The sequence below is a fragment of the Adiantum capillus-veneris genome, chromosome 16 (genome assembly GCF_014529385.1).
Source record: "Adiantum capillus-veneris isolate H3 chromosome 16, ASM1452938v2, whole genome shotgun sequence".
NCBI classification, from domain to species: Eukaryota; Viridiplantae; Streptophyta; class Polypodiopsida; order Polypodiales; family Pteridaceae; genus Adiantum; species Adiantum capillus-veneris.
Window position 1 is genome coordinate 137,856,698 of NC_140946.1, and position 16,206 is coordinate 137,872,903.

The following is a 16,206-nucleotide window of genomic DNA, read 5'->3' on the forward strand; positions in this document are numbered from 1 at the left end:
TCAGAAGGGGGGTTTAACTCTAGTACACATTGAAACTAGAGTTTTGACCAACTCTGGACACCCAAAAGACAAAAGACGGGGTGTCGAAAACGGGAAAAAGAGAAACGTGAGATTCTGAGCATATTTTTGCATGAAAATTGGTAGAAATGCTTGAAAACCAGTGCTAAAGACTTGGATTTCCCTTTGAATGAATTCTATCAAAAAAATTCATCAACAGACATGACACACGTATGATGTCTAAAGGGTGATCCTAGCAGCCAAAATGAATTTTTGATATTATACCCACCTTCTGCATGTTGTGTTGAACACACCCACCAAATTTTATGTGATTTGGGCTTATAGATTGAAAACTGGGGGGGATTTTACTCTTTCACGGGATTTCCTTGTCACAATTGATGATTTTGTGCAATTTTGACATCCAAAAATTGTTGTGAGTACATATTCTTGTTGTATGCATCAAGCAACACCTTGGGTAGAAACAGAAGTCCATTCTGACCACTTGAACATCATACGCGTATAATGTCTTAAGAGGCCATATCTGAGGTCGAGGGTTACAACTGAGTGCACCCTTGTGATCTACAGCACTTTGGAAGCTTGTAGGCCAAACTTCATCAAATTTGAAGAAATTTTGGGCTTGCAAAGACCATACGACGCACCTAGGCAAGTGATTGCTTAAAGTGATCATAACTTGCTCAAAAAGTGTCAAAATTCAGTTTTGAAACTTGTTGTGAGTTGCCAGTATAGAGAGGAACCTCTAGAGTGAAATTCACTTCAAATTGACTAGTTAGACATCATAAGTGTATAATGTCTAAAGAGAACTTTTAGAGACCAAAATTGAGATATGAGCATACCAGGGTGTTTGGCATCACAAGACAAGCTCACATAACAAATTTTGTCAAAATATGAGCACATAGACATTATACACGTATAATGTCTCATGCCAAGATCTAAAAGTCAATTTCATTTTTGACCACATTGGAGGGTTGGAAATGATGTTTTAAGTATGTTTGCAAAATTTAATGTCATTCTGAGCCAAAAGACTTTATACTTGTATAATGTCTTAGTGGCCAAATATTGAGCTTGTAAAGGCCAGAAGATAGATCTGGACAGATTCATGTTTGTATTGATCATAACTTGCCCAAAAAATGTCCAAATTGAATTTTGAAAGTTCCTGAGAGTATCTTGAGTGATAAGGAATCATTGGGATAAAAGTCATCTCATTCTGCCACAAAAGACATCATACGTGTATGATGTCTTAAGTGCCAAATTAGAGGTCAAAAGCTACATCTGAGCTCACAAAAGTGTTTGCCAGCATAAAATAAGCCTAGAGACCAAGTTTCATTCAATTTGGATCACTTTTGGTTAGTAAACCATCCCGAGAAGTTGCAGACTAATAGACAGAAAAAGGACTGATAGACCTGTCTAAAAGTGTTAGAATCACAAATTGAGACTTGTAGTGGGTAGAAGATATCAAGCGGAGTCTACAATTTAAGTTTGGAGCAAATCTGAGTCAGGGACTGTGCGCTCCTTGCCGCACTGTCGAAGCAAGGGACTTGCCGTTACACCGTGTGCAAGCCATAGACGGCTCCAAGCACACAACTAGCTTAACTAGTAAGCTCAAAAGAGGTCAATGGTGTGTCACTCACCGCTCTATGCTCCTGCCGTGAAGGATTCCTCGCCGCGAAGAAGAAGGAGACGCCGCTACGTCGCGCTCAACCGCTTCACCGCCGTCGTGCCGCCGCAATGCTCGATCGCACTCTCTCTCTCTCTCTCTCTCTCTCTCTCTCTCTCTCTCTCTCTCTCTCTCTCTCTCTCTCTCTCTCTCTCTCTCTCTCTCTCTCTCTCTCTCTCTCTCTCTCTCTCTCTCTCTCTCTCTCTCTCTCTCTCTCGTAACCCTAGCGCAGACCAACATCTTCTCCCTCAGCCCCCCCTGGGCGAAGGGCTGCCCTGGGGGAGGCATTAAAGCTTTAGCCTAGCCCCTCCACAGCCAACGAAGATCTGTGCCAAGCTCTATGCCTGCCCTGCGACGGCCTCAACCCTGTGAAGTACAGCAGGCCGTGGCGCCCATCGACAGGGAGAGACTCCACCATTGCGCACCCTTGCAGGACCGAGCTTCCACTCTACGCTGCTGCTTTTCGACAGGGGAAGCGTCTGCGTGTCATGATACACTCAATAGAAAACCTTTTCAAAGGTTAGTTAAAGCCTTGAGCATTACAGAGGCCTTTTTTGGCACTGGTTTTTTTTGCCTCGGCCATGCAAAGTAGAGCAGGTCGTGATGCCCTCCACACAGTTAAATCTGCAGGTCACGACACAGTTAAAGCCTTCTCAAAGTTTTGAAGTTCATAACTTTTTCAAAGGTTGAAGCCTTGAACATCCTCAAAGGCTTTTCCCTCTGGAATTCCCAAGTCACTGGTTGGTTCCCTTTATTTCCTCAAGCACAAGGATGGCTACTCCAAAGACCCCCGCCAAAGCAAGACCGAGCTTTGCAACAGTGCTGGCAGCCCCTAACAAACTTGATCGCATCGCGCAGTTGCAATCAACTCTTGATAGAGTCTTGGAGGAAAACTTTGAACTCAAATCTCGCTTGAGCAAATTAGAAGAACAATTCAAGTCTATGGCTGACCGCACCACCGACAAAGTAAAGGAGGTTGAGGCAAAGGTTAGCCAAGTTCACTCAACAACCATCGCCCAAGTAAAGACGTGTGTAACAAAGGAAATCTCCGAACAAAAATCTCAAGAAGATAATGCCCTCAAGGTTCGCATCGGTGGGCTCCCTTTGCAGTGGTGCACTGTTGAGGACACCCTTGAAGAGGCAATCATCAAACTTAACAACATTATTGAGCCAGTCAACATCAAGTCAGAGGATGTTGCTTGGATCAATGATACACATCGTCATGTGCGTCCCGAGCATTGTGTCCTTACCTTCAAGACCAAAGAGGAGCGGGTGAAGTTTCTATGTCAATCCCGCCTTCTCAAAGAAACCAAGCTTTGGATTGCAGAAGAGTTGACTATGAATCAACTCAAGAGTAAAGCGAGCGAGCTTAAGAAGGTGCATGAAGCGCGTAAGCAAGGCAAATGGGCAGTCTATCGAGGTGGCAAAGCGATCATCCAGGAATTCCGAAATCCCAAACCAACTCTCCCCCCAACCGACCCTTAGGTTTTTGTTTGTTTTCTCCTTCCTCCTTTTTCCTACCCTACCCTCTTGATGGACCCTCAGTCCTTAACTGATATGTATCAACCCACACTGAGAATGAATCGTTGTAATGTTGTGTTTTTGGTCCCATAGGTCATATATGACCTCCGTGGACGATAATCTATCTATCTATCTATCTATCTATCTCACATACACACACACAAGGAGGTGAAGAAGAAGAAGATGGAGATGGAGATGGAGCAAGAGCACTCTTCTATTGCACAAATGAGAGAATGAGTGAATTTTAGGTTTAGTTGGCTTTTATATGAGCTCACCCCATTCACACTTGGGCGCCCATGCTTAGCCAACTAATCCCTTGAATGTCCCAGTTAGAGTGCGCCTCTCATCGGCGATCACTCTTACCCTTTTCCTATTGGTCCGACAAGCCCGGTACCTGACTCTACCAAATACATAATACACGTCCGTCGTAGGTGATGGGGTGTCCGTGAGCTGTGAGGGTTAACATGCCCCCCTTCCTGATGTAGATTCCGTCCTCGGAAGCTATTGAGTTGAAGCTTGTTCGTCGAGGTGGAAGAGCATTTGAGACGAATGTCCTTAGCCTTCTTCAGTCACTGCAAAATCAAACAACATTGGCACAGTAATTGCATTCTCATAAGTGATTAAAAAGTATATGCAGTTTTAGGTAGACAAATTGATTGGTAAAAGAATTTCAAACAATTTGTCAGCAATGAACATTAAATTGCAATGTAATCAAATGCATAAACAGATGTAAAGGTAAAAAATTAAACAAGTCTGGGGTCGCTAATTTGACGGTCGAAAGGCACTAGAGATCGAATATTAATACCATGGGTAAGCTTCTTAATTTTCTGTGGTCAATTAAGTTGTTTAATCGCGAGAGCCAAGTATTCATGTTCGAGGGCTGACTAGAGGCTATATCTAGAAGACCTTGTAGTTAAGCTACCATAAAAGGAATTTCTCATGAAATCATCGCCTGACTGATTACTTTTTCTTTGAACCCCCAAAGTCTTTTCACAGTGATTCAATTTTGATGTGTGTGCTTATTTTGTATGCCTTGGGTTTTTTGCTTTTCAAGTAAAAGCGCCCATACTGGGAACCTCTAGGGCTCTAGTACCATAGGCAATACATGTGAGTGAAGTACCAAATCAAGCTGAGATTTCTCTTCTAGCTTAAGATTTTACAGTGTGGCACTTTGATTTTTTGTTTGTTCATTTTCAGCATTTTAATTTTGTAACTTTGGGGGGTCATATAACACTGATACACCTCCCCAGGCTCATCACATTAGTAAACTCCCTTTATAATACTTAAGCTAAAGGTCAATAGGGTCAAGCCCACTAGAAAGCCCTAGTACATTTCACACAATGCTGCCTAAATCGGATTAAGAACTTAAGTAACCATTAATTATTAGGAAGGCATTCCTCATGGTATTAAGAGAAGATTTCTAACACCTAACTTGGTCAAACTAGTTTGTCGGACTGCTTGATTTTTAAACCTAGACAAGTGATTATGACAAAAAATTACATTGAATTAAATGTTTGATACTAAGCACATGCGGTGAATATTAGGCTACCAATCACAATTAAAGCTGACAATCATAGATGCAAAAAAGATAAGGGGCAATGCTAATGGACAAGAAACACCTGTTTGTGTCGATGGTCGCGCTTGATTTGAAGAGTGAGTTGAGATAAAGATTCCATGAAGGTCCAAATCCTACCAATAGCAACACGCTCCTGTACACACTCGTAAACAAAAGGAATACCTCCAGGAGGCACATTAGTGGAAAAAGGTACCAACACTTATTGAACACAACAAAAAACATAAGGAACCCTAACCTAATTATTTGCACTCCCCCTAGAGAGTCAAGGGAATAGGATATTGTAGAGGTTGGGGGGAAACCCTAAGGCTAAACCCCTATCCTCGTCGTCGAGATAAACAAAGTCATCATCCATGAGACCATATGTGCCATCCGTGTAGTCGTGTAAATTTTCTTCTCCATCATAGGTGCCCATGTTTACTAAGAAGGTCACGAGACGCCTATAGTCATCTTGGTCAAAAGGGTAGGCTTGTGCAATGGGAGAAACGCTCTCTACTAAGTATGGATCAAACGTGGTCAAGAGACGTATCAGCCATTCTAACTCCTCAAAATTCCTCTCACATGCTAGCGTACCTATCAAATCCCATTCACATGCAAGCACTGGAAAGACCATGTGAAATATTTGTGAAAAGTAACGAGGGTACCTCTCACCCAAGGCAGGAGTGGATGACTCTAGCGTACTAGCCATATCTGTATATGCAAATAGATGATGGCTAGAGTGCAAATATTACAAGGGTCGTGTTCTTGTGCATAATTTGTTTTTATGATTTGTGTTATGGCTCTTGCTCTTTTACTTTTTTATCTTGTTTTTGTGAGTATAAGGCTTTACTTTTTTTACTTTTTTTATGATTTGTGTTATGGCTCTTGCTCTTTTACTTTTTTATCTTGTTTTTGTGAGTATAAGGCTTTATATATACATTCCCTAAGATTGGAGATTAAGAGGTCAGGGAGAAAGGTTGAGAGGGAAGCAAGTGAATGATGGATGTCCACAAACACTCCCCTCTTCCTTGGGTAGATCATACCGTTTGAAATGATGTCGTCACCCTTTGAAACCAATTGTTCTATTTGGTAATAGGTGAGGATTTTTGCCAGTAGTTTTCTATTACCCTAGGTGCCTCGTCAAGTTGCAAGGGTGGTAAGGTACTCTCCCAGGATCGAACTTGAAGTGGTTCATCAGGTGATTCTTGAACACTGGGAGGTGTGGATTCTTTGTAGCTTCATGGAGGTCCACTACTATAGATGGAGGCTGTGTAGAAGCTTTTACCTCTATGGATGTATTACATGAAGAGATAGAAGCTTCATGGAACTCCCCCCTTCCTGAGCTAGGTGGAATAAATTGGTTTTTCCTTGGAGCCCAAACTAGCTCTGGACTAGGTGTGTAGCATTCTGTGATCTTTCCCTTCCCACGGTCTGCCATTGGCTTTAGCGTTACACTATTTGACTCATATGGGTTTGTTGTCAATAGGGAAGGACACATTTTACGTTTAGGTACCCAAATTTGCTCATTTCCATCATAGTAGCCTTGGGCTTCTAATAGTTGTTTTGGAATCCATCGTGATTTGGTCTTGACTCTCCTAGGGCGCGCTCTTGGTTTTCCCAGGAAATTTTTTCTTGGAATGGATGGGAGGGTTGAGGTAGTTGGAAGTAAAGCCTTGGGGACCCATTGATATGTACTCTTAGGTCGTGCAGGTTGAGTACTTGCAATATTACTGCTTGCTGCAACTACAAGTGTTGAAGTGCTAGGTTCATGGGTAGCTGGCAAAGACGAGTTAACCACCTTGGCTTGTGAATGTTGGCTATTCTTCAACTTTGCTAGAGTTTGCAACGTAGGTGACTTTGCTTGAATGATAGGGGTAAGAGTCGGTGGTCGCGTCGTGACACTACCAGTATCCCAATCAATAGTGCATTTGGTTGCCAACATCCACGTGCGTCCCAGGTTTACGTTGCCTTCCATAGCTCCCGCGGGCATGACTAGAAACCTCTGCACTATGCTTCCATTGTCATAGACAACAGGGTTCTGAAGGACTCCAAGAATAGCAATTTTCTTTTTATTAATGCCCTTGACTTGCATCGTACTCGGGGATAGGGTCGGTTTCCCTAATTGACACCAAACTCCATAGGATAACAAATTGTGTTTAGCTCCCGTATCTAATAAGGCATTGTATAGTACTTTCCCATAGGGGCTATTTAGCTCAATTGGGTATCGTAGGGGTGGCTCAGATTCTAATGAGTCGTCATCTGTGTCCTCGAAAAATGCTTGCGTGATTCCCAGATTAGCCTCTCGTTGGCGTCTAAGACGTTGTTGTCGTTCTCGAGCCTCAACTCTTGCTTGGATTTTTTAAAGCTCTGCTTGTTCCTTGGCAGCCTTCTTTTGATGGATGGCTTGCAACTCTTCCTGGCTTAGAGGATCATAATATCTTTTCAATTTACTCCCATTAAGGAATCCAATGGTTTCAACTCCATCTAGAGTCTCCACACGAATGGTACCTTGCGGGGTAATTTCACACACTCGATATGGTCCCTTACCAGCGTATTTCAATTTCTTCTTTTCATTACGTACCCCGTACATAAGAACTTTATCACCAACCTTGATGTCTTTATCCTTTAAATGGCTATCAAACCACTTCTTTCTCCTATCCTTCTCCACTAGAGCATTTCGCACAGCTAATTGCCTCTCTTCATCTAGCCTTTCTAGGATATATAATCGCTCCATTAAGGGGTTACCATCCCAACCTTCTTGAGAAGCTACTCGAAGACTAGGAATGACAAACTCCCATGGCATAACTGCTTCTTGGCCATACACCATCTTAAACGGTGTGCAATTAATAGCAACTTTATACGCAGTACGATAAGCCCATAAAGCTGATGTAAGCTTTAGGTCCCAATCAATGCGATGAGCCTCGACTGTCTTTGTCAAAATGGAGATGAGAGTTTTGTTGGTACTCTCAGCTTGTCCATTTTCTTGGGGATAATAGGGTGTAGACTTGTGGTGTGATATCATGAAGTTTGATGTGAGTTCTTTTATTACTTCATTTATAAAATGAGTTCCATTGTCACTCACAAGTTCAAAGGGGCATCCAAAACGTGTGATAATGTTCTCAAAGAGGAACTTAGCTATTGTTTTTGCATCCGCCTTCCGTGTTGCTTTTGCTTTAGCCCATTTGGTTACATAGTCGGTAGCCACAATGATATATCGTGATTGCGTGTTAGGTGCAGCCGGACTAATCGGTCCTACAAAGTCTAAGCCCCACTTTTCAAATGGTTGGGTTACCTTGATGGGATGTAGAGGCATCCTATCCCTTCTTTGTGGCTTGTTGAAGCATTGGCATTCATCACATCCCTTTGCAAAAAGTGATGCATCCTTAAACAGAGTGGGCCACCAATAGCCTGACTGTAAGATCTTTCGGACAGTCAACTTTCTTGAAAAGTGACCACCAGCTACGCCCATGTGTGCCTCTTGTAGAATATATAAATACTCATCCTCGCGGGCACAGCGTCTAAGAACATCATCTTTTCCTCTCTTATAGAGAGTTCCAGCCAGTAAGCAATAGGGTTCGTATTCCTTGATTAATTTTCGAGCTATATCTTTTCGCAGTTCTTTGGGTGGAAAACCATTAACTAAGAAGTTAACAATCTTTTCACTCCATTCAGGCATTGTCTCAACAATGAACAAAGGAGTATCAGGCAATTCATCATCAACCCCGGTAGGAGCTTCGCCATTAGGGATACGAGATAAATGATCTGCCATGACATGTTTCCTCCCAGGCCTCACAACAACGGTGAAGTCAAACTCAAGAAGAATTAACAACCATCGTGTAATTCGACCTGTGGAACACGGCTTGTTTACCAAATATAGCAATGCTTGATGATCAACATAAAACACAAACTTGGTAGCAAGAAGGTAATAGCGAAATTTCTTTACTGCGTAAATCATAGCTAGACCTTCGCGCTCTGTAGTAGTGTAGTTCATCTCGGCATCATTTAATTGGCGACTTGCAAAGCTAATAGGGTAGTCCAATTTATGTTCTCCTGGTTGAGTTAGAACACACCCAATAACAAAATTTGATGCATCAATATGCACATGAAAAGGTACATTCCACTCAAGTGTTCATAGGATTGGAGCACTTGTTAGGGCCTTCTTTAATAACTCATAAGATTGATGACATTCTTCCGTCCAGTGAAACTCGATAAGAAGCTTGTACAATGGACGCGCTATCTCGGCAAAGTTTAAAATAAATCTTCGATAATAACCAACATGGCCCATAAATCTTTGAACTCCTTTATAGTTCGTAGGTGGTGGCAAATCGGCAATGGCTTTAATCTTACTCTCATCTGTGGATATCCCGTTCTTGGACACTATATACCCTAGAATGACTCCATCTTAACCCAAAATTGGCATTTGAAAGGGTTCAATGAGATGCGATAAAATCTGCACCTTTCAAATATTTTTCGTAGATATAACAAATGCTTCTCCCAAGAAGAATAAACACAAAGGTCGTCTAGGAAAGCTTCACAAAACTCCCTTAGAAATTCTTTAAACGCAGTGTTTATTAATTGTTGGAATGTAGCAGGGGCATTCGTTAAGCCAAAAGCCATAACACAAAATGCAAACACTCCAAACTCTGTGATAAAAGCAGTTTTAGCTTGGTCCTCTAATGCAATTGTGATTTGATTGTAACCAGAGTACCCATCTAAAAAGCTATAAGCCTCCTTGCCCGCAACTCTTTCAAGCACATGTTTTGAATATGGCAAGGGATAATGATCTCTCCTAGTGGCTGCATTAACTTTCTTGAGGTCCACGCACACTCTTAGTTTCCCATTCTTTTTTGGCACAATGACTATTGGAGAAACCCATTCTGAGTGCTCAATAGGGTATATGAATCCACATTGGATAAGTTTTTCAATTTCCTCTTGTACAATTTTGGCGTACTTAGGATTCATTGGATAGGGTCGTTGTTGGACGGGTTTAGCAGTGTTGATCATGGGAATTGTATGTTGCACCACAGAAGGTGGAACGCTCTTCATGTCATGATATGTCCAAGCAAAGATATCCTTGTATTCCTTGAGGAGCTCCTTAAGTACAGCCTCTTCAGTTTCGGTAAGGTCTTGAGCAATAAAGACTGGTTTAGACTCCTCACCTGGTTCTGCTAATTCTATCTCTTTAACTACCGCTGGACCATCATAGACTCCACTGCTTCCATTGGTAGGTATTCGTTGGGCTTTGGCATACACAACCTTTCCCTCCCCCGTGGTATAAGATTTAAAATGTTCAGGAGCTGTATGTAAGTCAGCAGGCTCTTGTCCTGACGGAGACCTTTCTTTTAGTTCTGCCTCCTTTTGTTGTTGTGCTAACTCTCGGTTTTGACGTCTTCTTATAGTTCAACTCAATTTAGGCTCTGTAACCTCCAATTGAGCGAGGTCAATGGGTCGCGGGCTGCACCACATGACACTCTGGAGATGTTCACCCCAATTGTCTACTATCTTTCGATGAGCATCACATGCCCCTAGATAGCTAAGCCATTCTGCAGTAGATCTTTCCTTGTTTATCCTAGCTCTCACATTTGCTCGATATTGTCGTCTCTTATATGACCTTTGTTTCTTGTTAAGGTTTTGATTTTGATAAATGTTTGAACTCGACTCGCTTGATAGGTCTTCGCTTGTATCTTCTTCACTCTCATATAAATTACCATAGATGGTCGTACTAGACCTTGAGTGTTCAGTTTCTATACTTGGCTCACTCGATGTTTCCTCAGGTTCTGAATCCATTTCTCCCTAAGATTCCGTTTCTGATGTGTATTGACCTGAAGCCTTTGAGGAATCATCAGTTTCACTCTCAGGCAGGTGTGCCTCTTTCTTATCATCGGATGTTACATGCGCTACACCTAACATGTTTACTGGTGCAATGTGTGGTATCTCTTCCCCATCTGGTGTTACCCAGGTTGTTCCTCTAGCTCCCCATGTATCTATAGTTGCCGCTAGGTGTACCTAATCGACATTGTCTGACTCAGCCATTCCGGGTAGGATATCCATATAAGGAGAGTTCTCCCCAATATCCGTGTCTTCGTTACACGTGTAACAATACTGTAATGGAGCTGAGTGAATTGTTGTGTCTGATCGATTATCAATGATGAATTTATTTCCTAGAGGATGCGTTCGACCACTTAAAAGATCAACTCGAATGACAGAGTCTTGGAACTGTAAGTAGACGTGGTTTTTGGACCAGTCATGCACCATTTTTGCTTCCCTCATGAATGGACGCCCTAAGATCATCTCAAATGACATAGGATGCTTGGAAAAATCCATAACAATGAAAGTCTGCCTTACCTTGTGTCCCAAGACCTTGATCCTGAGATCCTTAAGCATTCCAATAGGCGTAACAATAGATCCATTAGCCATTTTTACCACTACGCTTGTGGCTTCAAGGTGAGGTCGCCCCATAGACTCCCAACAACCCTTTGTCACCATGCTGACTCCCGCACCACCGTCAAGGACTCCCTTTACAATTAATCCTTTAGTAGTGATTGGCAGAGTAGCATTAGATTCATCACCTTCAAAGTATTGCCCCAACTTGTTAACGGGTACTTCAATTACAGATTCATGTCCTGCTAGGTCAGATGGTGGTGCTAAATGTTCCTCATCATTCATTACCGAGTCAGGTTTGTTCATATGTGCAAACTGTGGTAATCCGGCTTGTAATTCTCCATTGAGGAAGGCTCGAAGAGCTGAGACTAGCTCGGGGTCTTTATATAGTTTGGACATGATGGTGGTTCTAACTTCTGAAGACATGAAATCCATCAATTTGGCAACATTTAATGGCATCTTGTGGGACGTAGGACCCTGACAAGAGAATGGTGAAGATGGAATCTCCACTTCCTCTAGGGGGTCGGGTATTCCCTCACCAAACATTCTCTCTAGTAGGAAAGGTGTGTGTCCACTTTCAGATGTCCTACCCTCACTCTCTTCCCGAATGATACTGGGTATAGCTAACGGCCTGTAGTTCTTGTGAGGTTGAACTTGTGTGGGAAAACACTGTGTCCGACATCTGGATGTGTTTGGGTTCAGGTTCTAATGTTCGTTGAGTTTCTTCCACCAAACCCCTCAGTTGTTGGACTCGTTCAATTTCCACTGTTGGGTTTGGATAGGTTCCAATCTTTCTCTTGCAATCCTCATTTTTTGTCTCTCGTGGCTTATCTTGGGGGTTCGCAACTGGGTAGTTTAACTTTGAATACTCTTTTGGTGTTCGTCGTAATCCCCTCTTGTGATCCTCCTCACTGGCTTTTTCCTTTGTAGTAACAGTTTTGGTCTCCGTGGTCTCTATTGAATCTGAGTCATCCTCAGGGTCATTCATATACACGGGATCCTCTCTTGTCCCTATGTTAGTCTTTGAACTAGGTTTTGAGCTAGAAGTGTTAACCCTCACGGCACACGGACACCCATCATCTACGATGGACGTGTATTATGTATTTGGTAGAGTCAGGTACCGGGCTTGTCGGACCAATAGGGAAAGGTAGAGTGATCGCCGATGAGAGGCGCACTTTAACTTGGACATTCAAGGGGTTAGTTGGCTAAGCATGGGCGCCCAAGTGTGAATGGGGTGAGCTCCTATAAAAGCCAACTAAACCTAATTTTTACTCATTCTCTCATTTGTGCAATTGAAGAGTGCTCTTGCTCCATCTCCATCTTCTTCTTCTTCTTCACCTCCTTGTGTGTGTGTGTGAGAGAGAGAGAGAGAGGGAGAGTGTGTGTGCGATCGAGCATTACGAAGGCACGACGGCGGCGAAGCGGTTGAGCGCGGCACGACTGCAGCTTCTTCTTCATCGCGGCGAGGAATCCACCACGAAGGCGAGCGTAGAGCGGTGAGTGACACACCCTTTGTTTTCTTGAGCTTGCTAGTTTAGGCTTGTTGTGTGCTTGGAGCCGTTTGTGGCTCGCATACGGTGTATTGGCAAGTCCCTTGCTTCGACAGTGCGGCAAGGAGCGCACATTTTTGGCGCCGCTGCCGGGGATATGCCCTACACTAAGCTCGGTTAGCACTTTACGCTTCCTTGTGGTGCAATTTGTATCATAGGAAAGGCAGGGAAGGGGTGTGTGGAGATTTCTGTTTTTTGCGTTTTCTACATTTGCTGTCAAGTTTCAATTTCTGCTATTGTCTGCGTTTTTCAATTTCCGCAATTTCAAGTTCGGCGTTTTCAATTTCTGTCAAGTTCTGCAATTTCCGCGTTTTTTCTGCATTTTCTGCGTTTTTCCTGCATTTTCTGCATTTTCAGCAATTTCTGTGCTTTTTCTGCAATTTCTGTGTTTTTTCTACAATTTCTGTATTTTCTGCGTTTTTTCTGCATTTTCTGCGTTTTTTCTGCATTTCTGCATTTTCTGCGTTTTTCAATTTCTGCGTTTTTCTGTAGAAAAAAAAAAAGGAAAAAAAAAATTTTTGAAAAAAAAAAAAAAAAAAAGTTAAAAATTTCGGAAATTAAAAACGCGAGCGAGTGGGCGGCGATATTTTTCGAAAATAAAAAACACGACTCTTAAAACGTACGGGTTGGTTTGTATAAAAGGTAGATCGGGATCATTTTCCCAAGCCCAAGCCCAAGCCCAAGCCTCAGTCCTCAGTCTTATGATATATACTAGACTCACTCTTATATATATACCCTACTCGCTCAAGAGAGAATGAGGGCATGTGGGACAAGTCCTCCACTCTCCTCCTTTCTCTTCCCACTTGCACCCTTAGACTTTCTAGTTTGGGCCTAGTTCCCTACTCGAAATTGACAGTTTTAGGGATTCCGAGGGCATAGAGTGACCAAACGGAGGGCTGTAAAGCACGGCACGACCCTCTGACCGATACGCTCGTTTTGAGCTATCACACGGCCCATTCCACGACACGCTCAAAAAAATCTAGCAAAAAAACAAACAAAAAACACGCTAAAAACTAGTCACAAGGCCTCCTAGAGCAGCTTTTTGACACCTTAGGGTATCAAAAGCACATGCACTTACGCTCTGGGCGGGTGCTAGAACACGAGCATATTGAGAGTGCCTCTGTTCATACGGATACCCATTACCCATCCACGATAAGCTCTAGACCCTCAGCGAGGACACAAGGTAGCACCACCCAAGACCCTAAACTAGCCGCTAGTGATTCCTCCTCCGACTCAGAAATCATGGAAGCATACCCTACCCAAAACACTGTGAGAGAAGGCCATGCACCTCCCGAAGCTCCACAGCCTAGTACTAGTATGTTTAGCCGTTTCATAGAAACATTAGGTAGAGCTACTCGCTCGGAACCTGATGCAAATGGAGCACACGAAGAGGATGGGTTGGACTCTGACACACCTCTACGATACCCCATTGAGTTAAATAGTGCCTATGGAAAAGTGCTATATAACGCCTTATTGGACACGGGTGCTAAATACAATCTGCTATCCTATGGGGTGTGGTGTCAGTTAGGGAAGCCACCTCTATCTGAGAGTATTATCCAAGTCAAGGGTGTCAACAAGAAAAAAACTGCGGTTTTTGGAATCTGGCACACTTCTGTCAGTTATGACAATGGGGTGGTAGCTCAAGACTTTTTGGTCATGCCTACTGGAACTATGGAGGGTAATATAAACCTAGGCCGCACGTGGATGATAGCCACCAAATGCACTATTGATTGGGGGACTGGGGGTGTTACAACGCAAAAACCAACTCTTAGCCCTACCACTCAATCCATAGTCCCTCAGATATTGCCCAAGGAAATAAAACCCAAGACATTGCATGTCCAGGAGGTTGAACCATACGTCCCCATAGCCCAACTCTCTAGAGCTTCAACTAATGTAGTTGAAAGAAAGCTTGAGACACACAAGAACCATCCTAATATAACAGAGAAAACATACAATTGGGTCCCTAAAACCTCTGTAGTGAGCATGGTTGATGCAAAAAAAACGGAAACCTAGCAAGAACCGTACCACTCGCTCCAAGAAAAGTAAGAAAATGTTGCGATGGATCCCTAAACAACTATTGGAAGCCCAAGGCTACTATCAAGGAAATGATCAAATCTGGGTGCCCAAACGTAAAGTGTACTCTTACCTGTCACCTGGCCCATGTAAACCCAATCCTGTGGCTCCAAAACAAATTGAAAATCGCGGAAAGGAAAAAATCATGGAATGTTACACACCCGTTCTAGAGCTAGTTTGGGTACCAAAGAAAGAACGATTTGTTCCACCTAGCTCAGGAAGGGGGGAGTCCCATGAAGATTCTAGCTCCTCATGTAATACATCCATAGAGGTAAAAGCTTCTACACAGCCTCCATCTATAGTAGTGGACCTCCATGAAGCTACAAAAGAATCCACACCTCCCAGTGTTCAAGAATCACCTGATGAACCACTTCAAGTTCGATCCTGGGAGAGTACCTTACCACCCTTGCAACTTGACGAGGCACCTAGGGTAATAGAAAACTACTGGCAAAAATCCTCACCTATTACCAACTGGAACAATTGGTTTCAAAGGGTGACAAGCTCATTTCAAACGGTATGATCTACCCAAGGAAGGGGGGAGTGTTTGCTGACAGTCATTATTCACTTGTTTCCCTCTCAACCTTTTTCCCTGACCTCTCAATTCCAATCTTAGGGAATGTACATATAAAGCTTTATACTCACAAAAAAAAAAAAAAAAAAAGAGCAAGAGCAATTAGCAAACGAGTATGCACATTAAAAGTCAAAACATTGACTCAGACCTACACATGTCACATCTGGTACAGTGAAACAGAAACCTATGCCATAAAACACCTTTGATCCTCATCACTTGAGTGATGGAGGGTAGATAAGATTAGTACGATAGAGTGTTTCTGTTTTAGAGTTGCGTGATTAGCGAAGTTCTCTTTTCCCACTAATGTGCCTCCTGGAGGTATTCCTTTTGTTTCCTAGTGTGTACAGGAGCGTGTTGCTATTGATAGGATTTGGACCTTCATGGAACCTTCAAATCAAGCACGACCATCGACACAAACAGGTGTTTCTTGTCCATTAGCATTGCCCTTATCTTTTGTGCATCCATGTTTGTCTGCTTTGATTGTGATTGGTAGCATACTATTCAGCGCATTGGCTTAGTATCCAACATTTAATTCAATGCAATCTTTTGTCATAATCACTTGTTTAGGTGTAAAAATCAAGCAGTCCGACTAAGCTAGTTTGACCAAGCTAGGTATTAGAAATCTTCTCTTAATACCATGGGGAATGCCTTCCTAATAAACAATGGTTACTTAGGTTCTTAATCCGATTTAGGCAGCATTGTATGAAATGTACTAGGGCTTTCTAGTGGGCTTAACCCTATTGACCTTTAGCGTAAGTATTATAAAGGGAGTTTACTAATGTGATGAGCCTGGGGAATGTAACAGTGTTATATGACCTCCCAAAGTTACAAAATTAAAATGATGAAAATGAACAAGCAAAAAATCAAAGTGCCACAATGTAAAATT